Raw genomic sequence first — 12,790 nt, forward strand, 5'->3', positions numbered from 1 at the left:
CAGCAATAAAGTTCATTAAAGACCGTGGGAGGGTGCACTGTGGCGAGGCCTTACAGACTCTGCTAGAAAAACTATGGCAGTGGAGAGCAGTGCTCTAAAATACAAGAAAGACGGCAGGTGTGATTATCAGTATAACTATAATTGGAATCCTTTATTCTGGAGCAGATATTACTCGTAGACGAATTGGAGACAACCAAATACGAGCCCACTTCAATGATTTAATAACTTACCAGCAATAGAAAAGAAATCACGCATACCCACTCCCTTGGAAAGACAAACGCACGGAAGCCATACTTCACACTTGTGACAAGCCTCAGTTAATGGATTCTACAAGTGGACTCGGTAGTTTTGGAACACAATCTAACAGCCAGATGGTTGCGTTAGTGTTACCACGCTCAGAAGTGGTGGTCTGTGGTGCTGTCAACCCAGAGGAATACTTCTATTACTGAAGGCAAGCATTGCTTTGCTGCACTCCCAATACTATATATTTGGAGGCAAGGTGTTATGGAATTGAACTCAGAGTTTCTTGCACACGCTGTACATAAATACATCATCCCAGCTCCACTACCCATTTTTCAATACCGGTTGAGCCATACTTGGTGCTGGACACAACTGTGGGCAATAGGCAAGAGAAAAGGTGTCCTGCCTCTAAAGAGGCTACATTCTTGGTGGGGAGAGCACTTACAAATAATGGGTAGAAGTGCTGTGGGAAGGTTCGGAGAGTAAAAGCAGTGGAGAAGGTGTACTCTGATAGGACTTCTGAGAAGGAACCTGAAATGCAGGTCGAGCTGGAGAGGTGTTCTGTCCTAGGGAGGGGGTGTGAGCAAAGGCTGGAGAGGTGGGCGCTTGCATCCCGAGCGAGCAGCGTCGTGCGGGAAGCCTCGCAGTGATGGGGCCGGTCTTGGGTCCCGGAGCGGACGCAGGAGAGCAGCCTCTCCTGGGAGGCAGAGTGGGTCACACCACGCAGTGGGCCGGTCCCGTCGGCCCTCCCTCCAGCAGGGGCGGGATCGCTGCACCGGCCGCGGCCACCGACAGGTGGCGCGGTGAGCGTCCGGCTCCCAACGTCTCAAAGCCGAGGAAGGAGGGGACCGGAAGGAGCCGCTGCTGCTGCGGGAAGTGGAGGAGCGGGAGGCGGGGACCCACCTGGAAGCGCCGCGGCGCCGCTGTGGAGCTTCCTGCGGCGAAGGGCGCTGGAGCCAGTGCGGCGGCCGACGGCGGCCACGCGGGCGGTGCCTCTCCGAGTGGCTCGCGGTGGCCGGATCCGCGAAAGAGGTGAGCGGGATCCCGGGGCGCGTGGCGGGGCCGGCGTAGGGGCGGGAGCAGAGCGCGGAGGAAACGCGCGCGGCCGGAACCCCGCGGACCGAGCGCCGGGAGGGGGAGGCTGAGGCGGCGGCGCCCCCACGTGGGCCGGGCGCGCGCGTGCGCGGCTGAGGGGGCGGGGGAGGCCTACGGAGACGCCGGGCGCGCGCTCCGTGGCTCACGTGACGGGCACGTGACCTGCGGCGAGGTCAGCTGAGGTCGTGCGTGGTTCTCTGGCGTCCCGCGGGTGGCTGAGGGCTCGGTTTGGCTTCTGCACATTCTCCATCAGGGGACTCAGTGTAGACGAACAAGGCGGGGAGGCTTGCCCCTCCTGTTTGCCTGCGGTCCCCCAGTGCGAGGACTAGGCACATTTCCAAAAGTAACGAAGTAGTGATTATCTCTCCTCGCCGCCATGTTGGTTCCAGAGCACGCCCGCGAGATGCCAGTGGGTCGGTATCGCGAGATCTCCCGACTCTCGCGGGAGCTTGTTGGCAGAGCGGTTGTGCTGGATGGCGGAGCCCCGGGTTCCGGGGGCCTGGGACCCGTAACTCTTTTCCAGCAGGCAAGTTGTCAGGGAGGGGCCGGGGCGCGTGCCCGGGCGCCGGGAGCCTTTCCGCGCGCGCCTCCCTGTCGCCGGCCACCGTGCCGACGGGCTGTCCTGCGCAGCGCTCCTCCCGCCCCCGGGCGCCCGCCACCTGCCGAGAGCTCCCCGCCGGCCGCTGCCCTCGCCGCCGTCCCCTCCGCCCCCCTCTGCCGCGGTTCCAGACAGTTTTTGCTCAGTTACCCTTTCTCCACACATCTTCACTTTCCAGTCGCCTGTGGCTACAGTATCTTTCCCCAGGCTCCTAACGGAATGCTTAGCATCTCTTGAGTCCGGGCGTCATTTAACAACTTGTCTAGTGAAAAGTTCCTCACTACCCTGGCTGTTGACAGTAACTTTTGGCAGTGTTTGGGAGTCCCCTCATCCCTGACAATACCTGAGGTCAGAATAAAATTCTTGTTATGTACATGCTTATTAACTCATATCAGTAGGGATTGGGGTTTTAGTGTTTTAGAGGTTACCATTCTGATATTCTGGGGTGCTGGTTTTACTTTGCAGAAAATTGTAGTGGATTGTTTTAACTGAAATCCTGCTACTTAAGTTTGAGGTCATAAGTGTCTTCATAAATGAAAGAAACACTTTTTTCTACTTAGAATAGCCACTCAGAAGTCATTTTACCATATTTGTTTTCATTCTTTGTAATTGGAAGTTACACAGTCGGGGGAACCAGATCATTCATTCATAGTTATTCTACCCCCATGCCCCCTTTGAGATACTGTCTGTATCCCAGGATACTCAAGAACTAACTAGGTAAGCCCAGATAAATGGTATTTGCCATCACAGCCAGCACATACTAGTTTAAATGTTTTATCATTTATTTGTGTGCCTGTGTATCTTTATTATTGTATGTGTATGGCTGTCTGTGGAGGCCAGAAGAGGGTATCATCTCTAGGATCTGGTATTACAGGAGTTTGTAAGCTGCTCAAAGTGTGGGGATCTGAACTTTGAACCTCAAGACAGAGCAGCAAGCACTCTTAATCGCTAAACCTGTCTCTTTGAAACTACAGAAGTGTAGTTACTCCATACAGAAAGGAAGGGTAAAATACACACTTCCCTGTTTTCTACCCTGATCATTTTGTGGTCCATACTTTGTCCTAAGTTTTCAGGGCTAAGTTGGAGAGCTGATGTTGTAATAAACTTTCATAGCATTTGCAAACAGCAAATTATCCACTAGATAAAATAATAGTGTGAAATCTGTTGTTAGGACTCAAGTGTAGATATTTTGGTTGGTATGTACTCAAAGTATCTAATATCCAATAATAGAGCTTTTTTTTGTTTGTTGGTTAGTCTTTTTTTTTTTTTTTTTTGCAGTGGAAATGTTCTGGGGTGCTGGTAACTTTGCACATACAAAGTTCGTTTAAAACAAAGATTTAAGGAAACTTATCACTTTAGTTTTATAATTTTTAATACTTATGTAATTATATTATGTATTCTAAACTATAAACATGTTTATGGATTTTTTTTCCTAAGTTTTAAAAAGATGCTTATTTTATGTGTATGTGCCCCAGTGTGTGGTCAAGGATCAGAAAAAGATTGTCAACAGTTCCTGAAGTTACAGGCGGTTGTGTGCTGCTCTGCGGGTGCTTGGAACCAAAGGGTCCTCTGGAAGAGCAGCAGTAAGTGCTCTCAATTGCTGAGCTATCACTTCTGGCCCCTCAAAGTAACACAAGTTTAATGAAGTCTCGAGGATGATAGACCTCAGTAGTTAATACAACATCTGTTTAAATTAGAAGCACAAAGTCTGTCATTTTTTGTCTTTCCCCTTTAAAAAAAGTAGCAATGATAGAGTTCTATTTTGAAAAATTAAAAACTAGGTAACGTAGCTCATGCTGTACTGGATGAACCTCTGAAGTTCACATCTCCTATATTTAAGAGACAGTTGCAGTAAAGTTATTGTACAGGACTCAAGTGGTCTTGTGTTTTTTAAATTAATCTAGTGTAGGTAGGAGTATTGTGGAATACTTGAGAGTTATAGTATGGAACAATGAAAGGAATATAGGCTGACAGTGAAATGGAGTTGTACATGTAGAGAAAGTTAGGGATGTGGACAGGGCACAGTAGGCAAGCCTATTGGCCCTGAATTGACCAGTTAGGAAAGAGTACTGGAGACCAGTTGTTCTTCTGGGAGGGGGATGTTTTTATTCTGGGACAGATTCTTACTGTACAGTCTTAGCTAGTTTGGCATCTGTGTGCAGACTGTGCTGGCTTTGAATTCCTGGTGATATTTCCATTTCTGACTTTAAAGGGTTGTGAAAACAGAGTGTATCACTATTCCCAGCTCTTAAGTGTCTCTTAGTCAGTTGTATAGGTCACCTTCAAATTATACTAGGTATCACTTGTAATACAGGTCAGCAGGTGAATGGTTGTATGGATTACTTCATAAACTATTGAGCTAGATATGGTAGTTTATGCATTTAAACACAGCACACAAGAGGGAGAGGAAGGAAGATTACTGAGTTTGAGACCAGCTTGAATTTACACAGTGAGTTAAAAGCTACCCTGAGTGATGAGTGGAACCCAGTCTCACATATCTAGAGGGAAAAAAAAGTCAGCAATGCATTTGGAAGTCACACTTTTGCAATTGTTTTTGCAAAATTATCCACCTAAATTTAGCAAAATAATGACCAATTTGATGTGGGTTACAAAATAACAGAGATTGGAGTGGGTTACAAAATCAGGGATCTATATACTTGGTGGTGCAGGACTTTAAACCCAGCACTTGGGAGTCAGTGAGGTGAATCTGCATCTGAGGCCAACCTGGTCTACAGAGTTTAAGTTCAAGGACAGCTACACAGAAAAACAGTCCTCAAAAACAACAACAAAAGAACTTTTGCTATACAAACTGTTTTTGGTGGTGAGTTTTGTAAATTACCAGTCTTTTACAAGTAATTTATTTTGAGGTTGAAAAACAATTTAAGGAGACGGAAAAAAGTATTTTGCTTGGAGTAGTTCATACAAATTATAGTAAAGTACATGGCCAGAAATAATCAATGTAAGTGTGTTGCAGGTGCTTTAAAAAGAAAACTACTTTCAAGTAAAAGTTTATTCAGTTTGGTGTTGAACTATAAATAACAGTTGAGTGTTAGGATGTTTTGGTAGCATTTAGTATAATTGTGAAACATTTTTGTATAATTTCCTTTAATTAAAACTATGGTAACTAGTTTCAGACTCCTGGACAGGGGACTGGGGTGCATATTTTACATACCAAAGCCAACATGGCCTTCAGGTCCTTCCAGTTTCCCTTAGTCCCATACCCTGCCCTCAATCCTGAACTCTCCAACTCAAGGGCTACGCTGCCCTTTCCCCAGAGGCTGTTCTCTACATAATGCAGACACTTGGCATTTTTGTTTGACACTGCACTTCTTATCTCTCTGTTGTTTTTTTTACTTTCTTCCTGTAATATTGAATAATAATTTCTATTCTATCAGATAAGTGAATTCTGTAACTTTTCTTGAGGACTGTATTGTTGCATGATAGGTCAAGCTACTTACTTAGTCTCACTCTTCCTGCTTTGTGCAGCACTGGGAATCAGTCTAGGACCTCAGGCAATACTAAGGAAGCATTGCACTACTGGACTATAATTCCAGTTTTTACCTCTTCCTGCCCTCTTGTGTTTTGAGGCAGGGCCTCCACTGCCCAAGAGATGGGTCAATTGGTGTGCCCCACTATGTCTTATTTTTGAGATAAGGTTTCTCTGTAGCCCTTTGGCTTTTATTTGTTTAAGCTTGGTGTTTTTAACACTACAGTTCTTCATCTAACATTTGTTGAGCAACAGTAAACTCAATCATTTGTAACGTAGTGGAGATTCTGGGTCTTCAAAATCATTGGTAACCCAAGCATGTCATTGCTTTTTTTTTTTTTATTCAACCCATCTCCAAAACATACATGCACACTGTCCCTGACTCTTGCCAGACAGTGTCTCATGTACTCCAGGCTGGACTTGAACTTGCTGCTTACCCTATGAGGTTGGTCTTAAATTCTTGAACCTCCTTATGTGCTAGGATTTGAAGCCTGTGCTTTCAAACTTGGAGCTGTAATACTTTTCTGTACTGACTCTTTAACCTTTACTCTGAACCTATCATCTTTCCACCCACCAGGCCTCACACACGCTAGGTCAGGGCTCTACCACATAGTCTTTCCCCATACACTTAATACACTTAGAGTTCTCACTTAAACTATTCCCACCAAATATAAACTTGTGTTGTTTTTACAATAAGGTTTCTTTGCTTGGGGAGAAACTTTGTTTTTTCTGTTTCATGGTTTTTAAGAGATGTGTAAGTACTGTAAAGTGTAATAAGCATAGAAAGCTGTCACAAATGCACAGCTGAGTGGATTTGCATAGAATTTGCATACCAGCGCACTGGTAGATATCTCTGAGAATCCCATTCTCCTCTTGGCTATTAATCATCCTTGCCTTATCCCAGGACATGTGATGTCTTGTTTGCTTCTTAGCATAGAATCTTGTAACATGTGCTTTACTGTTGATCTGTTTTATTTTCACTTTATTTGGAGCCTTACAAAGTACAGGAATCTCAACACTATCCCAGTTGTTTTTCTCAGAAAGACTAAGTTTTCAAGAAGTGTGAGGGCTGTCAGAGCTGCATTTGAACTGTATATTTATCTTATTGCAGTTTAAGTAAGCCATGTGTACTTAGTTTTGTCATTAACACCTCACAGCAGAATCTCAGCTACTCCCCCAACTTAATTTTGTTTTGAAGGTTTGAGTCCAGCATTCCTGAATGGTTAGTTCCTCTTTATTATTTGGTAGCTTGCTTTACATTCTTGGAATTCCTCAGGTACTAGTGATTCTTGTGCCAGTTTGAGGGTTGCTTGTAGAATCTTCAGTTATTATAAAGTCTGTTGAGAGATTCCATTATGAAAAGTCCTAATTTAAATTAATTCAAAATGTTTATGTACCTAGTAAGGTGCAGATTATAAACTCACACTGTAAACTGCTATACAAATGTGAATTACCCGAGACCCTAACCCAGTTGGTATCTCTTTCTGGCTTCAGGATGTAAATGCAGCTTTCTTAGCAAAAATTATTTCTTTATATTCTCCAACCACTTTGCTTTTTTAATGTTTAAGTCATTGTGAAAGATTTGTTACTGTGGTTTTGCATTTATTTTAAGCATTCTTTACTGCTGAGCTCTCCAGCTCTGTCTGTTTTTGATGGAACATTTAGGAGAATATTATGTTATGGATAATGGAAGACAGAGTGACTCAGGATTGTTAGTTATTTATCAATTTTGGTAAATGTTATGTGTTTGTGTGTTGCTAGTAATGAAACCCTAGGCCTTGAGCAAATATTTTATTCAGCTGCTCAGTCAAGAAATGCCTTTTGCAGTGGTGTGTGTGTGTGTGTGTGTGTCCCCGTGTGTTTATCTGTCTGTCTGTCTTGTCTGTGTCTCATGTAGCCCAGGATGGCCTCATATTCCTGTAGTTGTAGATAATTTTGAACTTGTGATCCTTTTGCCTCTACTTCCCAAATGCTGAGATTCCAAAAGATACTTGGCCCACAAATGCTAGTGTTGTTGAACTAGTCAGCATTTTCCAGCTTGACCTTAGCTACTTGCATACTTTTCTGTTAGCTGCCTTTGACCAAAAAATTTTTGATGAATTTGTAACTATAAGGCACAGGTTCTCATGGTTTGCTATGCTTCATAAGCTCTGACTTTCCTTTCTGCCCCAAACGACCACATGATGGTCATGGTGTGCACCACTGAATCATGCTTGGTTTGAACTGTGTTGTTTTGCTTTTTGAGACAAGGTATCTCTAGGTACCCAGACTAACCTCAAGTTCAGGGTGTTTTCTGCCAGCCAGCAAACACCATGCTGAGGTGACAGAACTGTGCTGTGGACTCCTGCCGGACCTGACTTTACATCTTTTAACTCCTGTGTTTTTATGGCTGTGCTGTCAGTGTTTAGGGGTAGAGATACAGGCACAATTCCCCACTATTATCTTTAGCAACCTGAGGAGCTCCCCCTGAATATCATGGTTCCAACTGAACCTTGATTTGTTGCTTTGACACTGGCACGTATTTCAGGACTAGCTATCTAATGAAACAGTTGTAAATTTGATTAAAGATAATTTATTTTAACATGGGCTTCAGATTGAGAAATAGGCCAAAAAGAGGTACCCAGAAAAGAAGCAAAGTACACTGGAGTGTGGAGTATATGGGTTGGGGGTTCTCCTAGATGAATCCCTGGGTTTTGTAGGATTTTGGTTGAATTGAAAGTTTACACTATCTTATCACTGGTTTGCCCTTGAAAGCACCTTATATGATTATAATTGTTAAACTACAAGTCTCATCCCATGGGGTAATGGGAAAGTAGGATATCTTTTACTGTTAATAGTTTTTTTTTAATTAGCTTTTTTAAAATGTGTATGAATACCTGGTGCACTTGGAAGCCAAAGAGGGTATCAGATTCCCTGTAACCAGAGTTATAGAATGTTATGGGTGCTGGGACTTGAACCCAGGCCCTCTGGAAGAGCAGTCAAGTACCCTTAACTGCTAATCTAGCTCTCCAGACCCTGTAAACTCTTCTCTTTGAGAGTCTCTGGCCCTGTTTAGGGAAAGGAGTGAGGCCTTGCCCAAGGTCCTATATGTTCAGTGATCAAACTTAGGTCATTTCTGTGTCAACATAAAATATCTGTATATAAAAGATGTGTCAACAGCACTGTATAGCAAATGTTAACTGTGCTGGAGTTGCTTCCTTAGTTATTGAGAGGCTACAGTCAGAGTCTGGGATGATGGACTCCTTTTTTTCCTGTGTTTCCCAGTTCTCTGTCATGCATCAGTGCAAGGGGCTCCTTAACACTGAAGTATTTGAAGAATATGTTTGGCATAATTTTAAGATTTAGTTTGTGGACTAAATAAACAACAATATACTACTAATAAAAATTCTCATAGCTTTAGCTGCGTTTTTGGTTTTGCTGGTAATCTAAAAGTTGAAAAGAATAGAGTCTGGAGGATGACTCAGAGGTGTTGTTCTTGCACCAGGGGTGAAGACCTGGGTTCAGTTTCTAGCTACCATCCATATGGTAGCTCATAGTCATCCCTAGCTGCAGTTCCAAGGGGGCCTGGCACCCAGCCTCTTCTGACCTGTGCAGGCCAAACACTCACACACAGAATAAGCTTTTGAAAAAATTATTTTCCTTTATTCATAGTGTGTGTGTGTGTGTGCATGTGTGTATATGCATCATTTGCATGAATGCTTGCAGAGCCCAGAAGAAGGTATCTTCTGGGTCTGAATTCACAGATGGTTATAAGCTGCCATGTGGGTGTTCTGAAAGAACAGCTAGTGCTCTTCTTACACTGCAGCGACATCTCTTCAGCCCCAAATAACTGTTGTTTGTTTGTTTAAGTTTAAGAGAGTTGCTGATATAGTATGGGGTTTGACAACTGAAGAATTTGGAATTGGCCATGATAGAACGCCTATTTGTGGGCAGTCAGCCCTTTTTATAGTTATGGTTTCATGTTGTATGGTATAAAGAACATGGATTTGAAACCTGAACTTAAATTCCAACTCTAGCCCTTATTAGCCTTATATGTTTAAGCAAATACTTATATCTCAGAGCTGTAATTTTCTTATAAATAAACTTTATGCTTTCTAGTTGGAATCTGTACAACAAAGACATGTGAGTACTGCTGGTTCTTACTGAAGTGTTCGGAGTTTGTCACACAGTGGTTTATTACAAGAGAGGTGACTTGTGCTCCCTGCCTCCTCAGAGGATCCCAGTTTGATTTTCAGTACCAACATCAGGCAGTGCACAGCCACAGGTAACGTCGTGTGTAATCACACGCACACATAGGATTAAGAGCTTGTCATAATAATAAGTATTTTTGTTATTTTTCTGTTTTATTAGCTTCTTTGTTTATATTTATTAAGGGGGAATTTTTGATGTGTCAGAAGCAGAGTATGAGAACTATTGAGGAACCTGAGTGCTTAGTGGGGAGAAGGGAAGGGAAAACCTAGTAAAAACTAATAAAGAATTCCAGGAACAACTGTTTGCATAAGAGTGGATTTGATCAAGGATACTGCTAGCTGTTTTCCCTAAATAGTAAGTAACTGTTGTTTTAAAATCCCAATTGAAATAAAATCAATGGACTGGAGAGGGCTCAGTGGTTAAGAGCATCCACTAATTTTGCAGAGTACAAGTGATTCACAACTGTCTGTAACATCAGGGATATGGTAGCTCTGAGCTCTCCAGGCCCCTGGACTCACGTACACATACCAATACAGACATGTTCGTCTTTGAGGTGGGGTCTCTCAATAGGCCTGGCTATCCTGGAACTGTGTCATTTGTGCAATACTGGTTATGCCACAGGCTAGACCAGTTAAAACTACTCCTCACTGGGCCAGTTGATAAAACCAACCTCACATATATATTCAAAGACATTTGGAGGAGCTACTCAGAAGTTGTCTTTGTTTCTTTTCTTTTTCTCCATTCACTCCTCTACCCTAGAAGCTGTTTATTTACTTATTTTTTAAATATGGAAAAATAGTTAACTACCTTACTAGAGACACCTTCTACATGATGGCCCCTCCATCAGTGAAAGGGATAGCATTCCGATTAAATCTTTTCTTTGCTACATATTTATTTTTAAAATCTACTTTTAAAATGCTGTCTTCATGAGTGGGTGTGAAAGGAGGAAATGGGATGACAACAAATGTACAGGCGTCTGTAATTGAGTCTTCCCATCAGCTGTGGTAGGTACTGCTCTCTGATCTTGGACCTTGTCAGGTTAACTCACTTTGACTCAGCAGTAAACTAGCAATTCTCAAAGTAATTGAGGTGACTATTAAATGATATCTAGAATACATATGTATAATAAAGAACTTAAAATATTTTGTGAAAGTGTGGTGGGTGGGACAGTTTATGGAAGTCACAGGACAGCTAGTTTCCCGCCTGCCAGTAAGTAGGATGCAGGCAAGCACCTTTTTCTGCTGAGGTATCTCAACTGGCAGGAAACAGTAATATTTATTATTATGAAATAGAAAAAAAGAATGAGATTGGCTTACATTAGGCATTTTATATGGAGAAAGCTACTGAAATATCTCATCCAGGATAAACTGGAGTGAGAAGTATTAAAATCCTGGAAAGCTGAGGATAGTTTGCTTGAGGTTAGAGACATTGTCTGGTAAATTGGTACTAGTGAGCTGGAAAGGTTACATAGGACCTTTAGAATAGTCTTTGTCTCAGCTCCCAAGAGCACAAAGTGCTGATGTGATTAGATACACAGACTTTACCATTGTGGAGAAGTGATCTGAAACTGTTGTACCAGTGTAGGCTCACACGAATGTTGGTAGAAACAGCCAAAAGTCCTTTTGATAAAATTAAAAGAATGTGAAAGACTCTTTACATTCGAACTAACAGTTTAAATGTGTTTAAATGTAAACTCCTCCTCAAGGAACCTGAAGACACTTGAGAAATACAAAAAAAGATGGTAACAAAGTCATTGATAGCCTGAAGAAGGTTTATCTCAGGAGAATTGTTTTCTTTAGAAGCTGGGCTTGGTGGAACATGCCTGTAGAAGAGTCAGCTTGAGGACAGCCTAGGTTACAAGAGAGCCTGTCTCACACCGAAACAGCAGTTCATTTTGTGACTTTGTGACAGATGTCATGAAGTGCACATCTCCTAACAAATACAAAGTGAACTTGAGTATGGTTATGGTGTTGAGTAAGTTGGGTGGCAGGAAAAAGAGTTAAAAAGTTACTCTGGGCTGGCATTTGTTTCCAAGTTTGACATTTTACTTTACTCCCTGGAATCCATGTGGAAGCAGATGTGGTATGTTAGTACCCACACATGTACAGAAAGTCAGTCATTCTTCTCCTAAATGGTTACTGCCTAGGGTTTTGGTTTGAAGTAGAGGGTGTTTGCCAAACATTCCCTTACTTAGGAAAGTGGGACCAACTTGGAATTAGAACTGGGAAGGAAGGTAGTGCTTGAGTGTTAGGTGCATTTGGAGTTTGTGTTGATACTGGCAGACAGTTTGCTATATGGACCTAAAGTTCAGGAGGGAAATGTAAAGCTGTCATTTAGTCTTAGGGGGACCTTCAGTAATGAAATCATGGTATAGATGTGAGAGCAGGTTCTGAAAGAACACTCACTGCCCAGGCAAAGATAGTTTACAGTCTTGGATTTGCCAGTGCCTTAGTTCTAGTAGGTCTGCCTTCAAAATCTAAATGTAGTTATTTCTTGCCTCTCCCATTGAAAATTTGGCCATTATTTCTCTTCTGGCAGTAATGTCCTTCTAAAACCACCTTCTGCTTTTCCTCACTCCTTGTACAGTTTTGTAAAGTTCCCAGTGGAGACTTCTTAATGAGGAAATCTTTACTGTGGCCCAGGAAACTGCACTGTTGGGGATATAGTTGAATTGTTAGTGGGTGGCACCCCCTTTTTCTATTATTCTTCAGCTGTTTCATGCTATATTGTTGTTATTTGTAGAGAGATCCTGTGTCAAACCAAACAACACATTTTTATCCAGTTGATGATATTATACACAGTATCTCCCAGAAGTATCTGACAGTATAACTCGTTTGCTTATATGATGTATAGCATTGTGAAAGCAAGAGGTGTTTTTGCCTTTTAGATTTACAAAGTCCAAAACACTACTGAGAATGCAGTTGGTCCCAGTTAATACTTGTTGAATGAATGTGAATGACTGATAGAGTGAATCATGACCTAAAAGGTATATTAAATCTAAACCTGCTATTTCTTCAGTATTAAATGATTTGCTCCTTCCCGTTAGGCGTGAGTTCCAATTCATACAGCAGCCAGTATAATCTTTGAAAGGTATTATTAGATTATGTTCTTTAAAATTCTGTAATAGAATAAATAAGCCTTCAAAATAACATGTAAGAAGTAAAACATGTCAAATATAG

The 12,790-nt window shown here is 42.4% G+C and overlaps 1 protein-coding gene across 2 annotated transcripts in view; it reads left to right on the forward strand.

Moving 5' to 3' along the window:
* The first annotated feature begins 1,160 nt into the window (after positions 1–1,160).
* ZZZ3 (zinc finger ZZ-type containing 3) overlaps positions 1,161–12,790 on the forward strand; it is a 52,527-nt gene continuing 40,897 nt past the window's right edge. For both annotated transcript variants that reach the window (XM_080916341.1, XM_080916342.1), the window contains exon 1: positions 1,161–1,272. The gene's annotated coding sequence lies outside the window, so the exon portion shown is untranslated. The remainder of the gene's footprint in view (positions 1,273–12,790) is intronic.

This window comes from Micromys minutus (assembly GCF_963924665.1).
Source record: "Micromys minutus genome assembly, chromosome: 4".
Taxonomy (NCBI): Eukaryota; Metazoa; Chordata; class Mammalia; order Rodentia; family Muridae; genus Micromys; species Micromys minutus.